The 6935-nt window shown below is 37.2% G+C and overlaps 1 pseudogene; it reads left to right on the forward strand.

The window, feature by feature from the left end:
- The first annotated feature begins 3332 nt into the window (after positions 1-3332).
- On the forward strand, positions 3333-6714 carry LOC146633073 (G2/M phase-specific E3 ubiquitin-protein ligase-like; annotated as a pseudogene).
- The last annotated feature ends 221 nt before the right edge of the window (positions 6715-6935 follow it).

The following is a 6935-nucleotide window of genomic DNA, read 5'->3' on the forward strand; positions in this document are numbered from 1 at the left end:
TTGACACAACACACCTATAAGCTAGTTTTGAACAGAACATTACACACCACATACCTCCATGCTTCAGTGACTGCAAATAACATTGTATTTGCTAAAGAGGTGTGTCTTTTCTTCTTTATAGGCTTTAATCCTCTAACATCTTTTAAAAAATACTCTCCCGAGTCTCCACAGATGAGGGAAACAATAATGATCAACATAATTTACATCAACAAAACAAAAACTATTTGCAGTTTTACTTTTTTTAAGGCACACCATGATATTAAGGTTTAAAAAACTACTTTTATTATTGTGGCTGCATATTTATTGGAGAAAGACAATTCATATGAAATAAAGATCCAGGAATTTAGTTTTAAGGTGAAACCTCAGGGGAGAGCCACTCTCTCTTGCTTGCCTCAGTGATACAACTTTTTATGTGTAGTGTTAGTCAATCACCATCTTCTGAAGCTTGTTTTCACCATGTTTACATCCCTAAATGACTGAACAGATAGGTTAAATAGCTGTCAAACAGGTGTACCTAATAAAGTATATAAATATAAATGTATGGGCTCCTTTCCCTTTTGTGCTAAAGAACAATTTTCATAATGAAACGAACTAATGAATACCACAGCGCCAGAATCAGAGAGTATCGGAAAAATTAAAATTAACATAACTTATTTATTTAATTACAAAGATATTGGGTTTTTATTCTTATGGTATGACAAAAGTATAGAAAAAGCAAATTTCCTACCTCTTCTTCCAGCTGTTTATGGAGCCACAATAATTTAAAAAAAATTATTAGCGAGTGAAGAAAAACTGTTCTTGGAAAGCTTGAACAACTTCTAACAAAATCTATGAAAGGTGCAGTGTTTTTCTTTTGAGTTAACTGGTATCACAGTGGACAATAAAGCATTAGATAAAGACAGGAGGCGGAACCACTGAGCAAGGTTGGAAACAGCAGAAAAAAAGCTCAACCAACTGGTACATGCACAGATCTCCACCCTTCATTAACAGAAATAAAAACCAAACAACAAAACCAAACAAAACAAAGAGAGGTAAAAATATGTGCAAGTAAAACGCCTGCATTTAATCATAAGTTTCTCAAAGAGGGAGTGCAAGTAGGAAACTTGTCCATAGACAATTTACTGTCCATAGATTTTACACTACTTTTATTTATTTATTGTGTGGATGCCTGAATTTTTTTTTGCAATATTTTTTGCCCATTTCTGCCATATCATCAGTGGCATCACTGATTTTCCTTGCCGGGTTGACCTGTGTTTTAGCTCAGTGAGTTGAGCATCCGTTCTCAGACTGGGAGGCCCGGGTTCAAATCCCGCTTATGGCAACATTTCTTTCAGTTAACAGTTAAACTTTTTTAACTCTCTTCAACACAAATTTCAGCTTTTTCACCCCTTTTCATTAGAATTTTAAGTTTTTTCACTACTTTTCAGCACAAATACTAGCTTTTTCAGCTGTTTTCAGCAAAAACCTCTTTTCAGCAGAAATTTTGCTGATTGAACTCTTTTCAGCAGAAATTCTACTGATTCATCTCTTTTCTGCAAAGTTTTCAGCCTTTTCACCTCCTATCAGCACAATTCTCAGCTGTTTCTGCTCATTTCAGCAAAATTGTCAGTCTCTCCACCTCTTCTTTGTGAGAATGACTTTGGCTCAGTGAGATGAATCCCACTTATGGCAACATTTCTTTCAGTTAACAGTTAAACTTTTTTAACTCTTTTCAACACTGATTCATCTCTTTTCTGCAAAGTTTTCAGCCTTTTCACCTCTTATCAGCACAATTCTGAGCTGTTTCTGCTCATTTCAGCAAAATTGTCAGTCTCTCCACCTCTTCTTTGTGAGAATGACTTTGGCTCAGTGAGATGAAAAGCGGCTTTGAGACTGGGAGGCCTGGGTCCAAATCCCACTTATGGCCCACATTTCTTTCAGTTAACAGTTAAATTTTTTTAAACTCTTTTCAACACAAATTTCAGCTTTTTCACCTCTTTTCAGCAGAATTTTCAACAAAAGCGATTGAGAACCACCAAAAGGCACTTCGGTTATGAGTCTCCAGATGAGCCCATACAAGATGCACTTAAAAAAATGGAAACCACATTTTTTAATGTGGTAGTGGATACAGCCATCTCTTCACTTGATGAGAGTGAAGAGATGGCTAGCCCGACGTCCTGGGGCTAGCGATTTTTCCAGGCTACCAAAATCTATCTCTGCCCTGCCCGTCGGGCTATCGTAGGAAGGAAAAATATATGTCTATGCTTTTGCATTCTTTCGGAAATGTAGCTGGGTAATTATGTCATTGGCATCGGTGAGCCACTGTCAATATGTGACATATTGAAATCGCGTTTGAATTTGCGCTTGTTTTTTTGCTTTCACTTTGCAATTATGTGTTATGCAACTGTGTATAGAGAGCGACAGCACTGATTGGTGAGTGATGATAATTTGCGCACCAATTCCTCTGACATCGTCTTATCAATCGTTAGCTTACTATGCAAACATGACAAGTGAAATCTCCTGCAGCAAGCTTAAACATGTGAGAGGTTGATCACGCAGAGAATCGCTGAGCGTTATGTGAGTCCGTGTGTAAAAGCAGCAGGATTTATATTTTAGTTCTGCTGAGCCAAATAAGACAGGTCAGGGTGAAGAAGTGACAGCCAAAGAAAAGCTTACCACAAAACGGAAAAGTTATGACAAATCAGACTATAAGGCAAAAAGAAAGTGCAGCTTTATGGTTTCATGGACAAAAGAATTTCTGTGGCTGCAATGACGAGCTAAATAACCAGGGCTGCACATAAGTGGTCCACAGGTGCGCATTCGCTGTCAAAACAAAAGACACGCACAAGATAAGAAGTTGCAACGCGTGTTTGCGTACATAGGATTTTCTGGAGGAGGACAGACATTTGTTTAGAACCCTTAAAGATGTCGAAGAAGCTCCTTTAAGCAATTACTTTGGTTTTCCTCCACCTCCAAAGAAATGTCAGAAGGAGTCCGAACCACAAAAGAAGCACGTATTCTCGGAAAAGTATAAAAAAAAGTATATAAAATTAACCCTTATGTTTGCCTAACTACAACAATTTTGTCTATGAAAGCATTCTGTGTAGGGGTTTGGATAGTGTTCTGCTGTCTGCATCTCAGTATTATTAGTTATCACTTGCTGTTGTTTATGGTATCTAATATTTATATTTCAGAGCTATGGCCCAGCAGCATGACCATTTCAACAAAGATGTTATACTACTTCCAACTCCATCATGGGGAGTAGTGTGCAAACAAGGTTCGAAATTATGGTTACACAAACATGGGCACATCCTCAGTGCTTTTGAATTCCAGAAGACCTGGGACAACCAAACTGTCGTGAAACACCTCAAGGAAAGCTTTGGTGAACGCCTTCCAGAGGATGTCAGGTAAAATACTATTGTTTATTGTTACTGTGTGTATTCATGTAATGACTTGTACTTAAAGATAATATACCAAAGTAAAGAAGTTTAAAATATTATTCATCATTATAAAAACATATGACTATACCAGTAGAATTTAAGTCATAAAAGCATACACACAAACAGAACAATATATAATAAAATATTTAACCAATACTTAAAATATTTAACTAATTAGCAATTGCTGTTGTCCCTATTTATTTTTTGTAGCCTCGAGTTTCTAATGGCTTGTGGCAATAAGCTGGTGTCTCCAAAGCTCCAAGTTGGTCAGGAGCTGAATGGGATGCTGATCCTAAAGGTTTTTAAAACCAAAGCCCTCTATGTAAGGCCATCAAGGACACTTTTAGTAAGTTACTAAAAGAATGAAAAGTAATCATGATTTGGGAAAAAACATGTCAACAATTGGGCTTCTAGCAAAATAGAATATATTTATTTAAAACAAGTGTTTGGGAGCAATCAATATTGATATTTCTTATTTTAATCTTTTTAAGATAAGCTATAATTACTTGCTTTTGATATATGTTTTTGGTCTTTTTCTGTTGAAGAGTGAATCAGATGAAGACAAAGATCCTTCCCACATCAGCTCCAAATCAGCATTAAGCAGTTGTGCAACTGATAAGGACAGTGACAATGATTGTTTTGAAGTTGATAGTTCAAAAATCCAACAAGACATGAGCAGCCAAGTCACTACAAGGTTAAGAAGTCATGTTAAAGGTGATAACCCTGGCACTAGCAGTGATGAAGAAGATGATACTGGGACCAACTGTATTCGAAGGAGTGTTGGTAAAAGGCAACGGGCAAAGCAAGGAAGTGATGGGAACAGCATTTGTGATGAAGGCTACATGGCAAGAAGTGATGACAAACCTAGCACAAGCAGTCACAGCAGAGATTTCAATGCAAGAAGTGAAGACATCCCTGCCATGAGCGTTAAAGATGACGATTATTCTTCATATTTAACTCTCGTGGCATCGCTTTCTGGCGATTCTTCAGATGATGAGGATTTAAATCAAGCTATAATTGCGAGCTTGGAGAATCAGATGTGAGTAACAAACATACAGAATTTGAGTTTGAGACATAATTTGGGCTTTCCAGAATTGTCAAATCAATATAAACCTTTAAAGCTTTAACTCTCTATGATCAGTGTGACACATATTCTCAAATTCTGTAACATGACTACATGGCTGATATATTTTATTTTCTGTTTTATTTTCTTTCTTTAGTGCAGAAAAAGTCCCTGTTCAAGAGATACTGCTGGAACTATCAAAATGAGCACAAAACAGCAGTGCAAATTTAATATAAATCGCTCTGCTGTGTGGGAGGGAGCCTTGCGTGGTTTTCAAAGGCTATCTTATGATCCCAACTTGATGATCTGTGTGAAATTCTCAGATGATATGGGGAAAAATGAGGAAGGGGTTGATTTAGGTGGGCCGAGGAGGGAATTCTTGAGACTATTGATGGACACCATTGCCAGGTCAGCCATGTTTGAGGGGAAAGAAAACTGCAAGAACTTGGCTCTTGACAGTACTGGTAATTACCTATTTTTCTAAGATTAATAGTGGGAACTGTTTAACTGATATTTATTTTTACAGGCAACATTACTGACAATTTTGCTTTTCCTTTTATTCTGTTGCTTTGCAGCTCTCAGAGGGGACTGGTACTACATCTCTGGGAGAGCCATTGCAGTGAGCTTGGTACATGGTGGTCCACCACCTAACTTTCTGTCACCAACAGTATTTTCCCTTCTGGTTGGAAATTCAGCAAATCCAGCCCTGGAAGACATAGCTGACCTGGAACTCTTTGAAAAAGTCCGAAAGGTCTCTATATGTTTATTTTATAAATCTTATAGTGAATTGAAAATAGTTTGTGTTCCAGTTTTCTTTTGCAGGGAATGTTTATCCGGATCAGTCTGGCCATTGCTGAATGCCAAGTTTTTATATTTTGCTGCTATATTAAACTAAGATTCAGTAGATAAGGGTAGACGAAAGAGTATATTTTCTCATTTTTTAAGCACATTGTAAACATATTAAAAAAATATGTGTAGTCATTTGACTTCCAATGTACGCGCGGGCATATTGTGATTGTGTAGACCACTGGTGGCTGGGTTCCTTCTAATAGGTTATAAGACTACTGAGTAACTTCCATAACAAGCCCTTCCTCTGCTCTTTGTGATGCTAGATATCTCAAAGTACAACCCTTGAGGACCTTGAAAAGTCAAAAGAACCTCTGCTTGATTACTTGGCCAATGCAGGATGCCTGAGGCCTATGCGTTCACTAAGAGACAGGGATCTGCTGGTACATGATATTGTCATGTTTCAGGTCATACACAGGGTTCAAGGTCCATTTCAAAGGTATTTTGGTATTCTGTGTTTTTCAGATTAATTAAAATGGTGATAAAAATCTTACCCATTAATCAAAATGGCCAGTTAATAACCTAGTATAACTGATTGTGCCAAATTGATAATATACAATTAACTTAGAAGCATGAAATTGCAGAATTATTGAATAAAATTTCTTTGTGCTGTTTATCCAGATTTTGTGAAGGTCTGAAAACTCTTGGGGTTCTCGAGAAAATGAGGAGGCATCCAGACAGTTTTCGCCCTCTGTTCTGCTATGAGCCACATATGCTGACTGCTGACCAGGTGGATGATCTTTTCAACATTCATCTATCTCCAGAAGGAAGCAACAGAAGAGCTGCTGAGGAGATGGTTGTTACCTTCTGGAGAGACTATCTCCAAGATGCAGAAGGTAATTGTCACTTTAGTGCACAATAAATAGATATAACGATTTATAGGTTAGCATTTCTGAAATCTTTATTTTAAATAGCATACTCAATAACAATAACACCACATTACCCTCTTGGTTGTAGTAACATTTTTACATAGTTCTTTGAGACTATTGAAAGATGAAAAGCATGCTCTATAGTCATTGCAATAACAGTCATTAAGATTCTTGCTTTAGATTTGTACTCACTGACAATTTATGTTGGCCAAATGAAATAACCTTTTAACACTTTTTTCCTTCTCTGTTTTATGCAGAAGAAGAAGGACCTTCCAAATTACAGAAGATATTGGCCTTTGCAACTGGAGCAACTGCGGTGCCACCTATTGGCTTTTCCCCAGCACCCTCGATTGAGTTCATTCATAGAGGAGACGATGACTTCTCTTCTACACCAATTTTCCCTCTTGCCAACACGTGTGTTAACTGCATTAGGCTGCCACTGCATGTTTCATACCAGCTGTTCAAGGAGAAGTTTGATTTTGCATTAGGTAACACTTACGGCTTTGGCAGGGTATGAACACATTATGCTGGAGGAGTTTGCGTGTTTCTCTTTTGTATTGGTCTCTCTATTGATTCAAAGTGAGTATTGAGTATTAACTTGTTAAGGTTTTAATATTTCCAAATTTACCTGCCTCAGTCAAATTGATGTTTTAAGACATCAATTTGACAAGAAGTGATTGTTCTTCAGGATTCATACAGGTAGATACCAATTGTTTAACAGCTCGTCAGAAGTTAATT

The sequence above is a fragment of the Diplotaxodon limnothrissa genome, linkage group LG4 (assembly GCF_057381915.1).
Source record: "Diplotaxodon limnothrissa isolate DT_005_m linkage group LG4, D_limnothrissa_male_GT1.1, whole genome shotgun sequence".
Classification (NCBI taxonomy): domain Eukaryota; kingdom Metazoa; phylum Chordata; class Actinopteri; order Cichliformes; family Cichlidae; genus Diplotaxodon; species Diplotaxodon limnothrissa.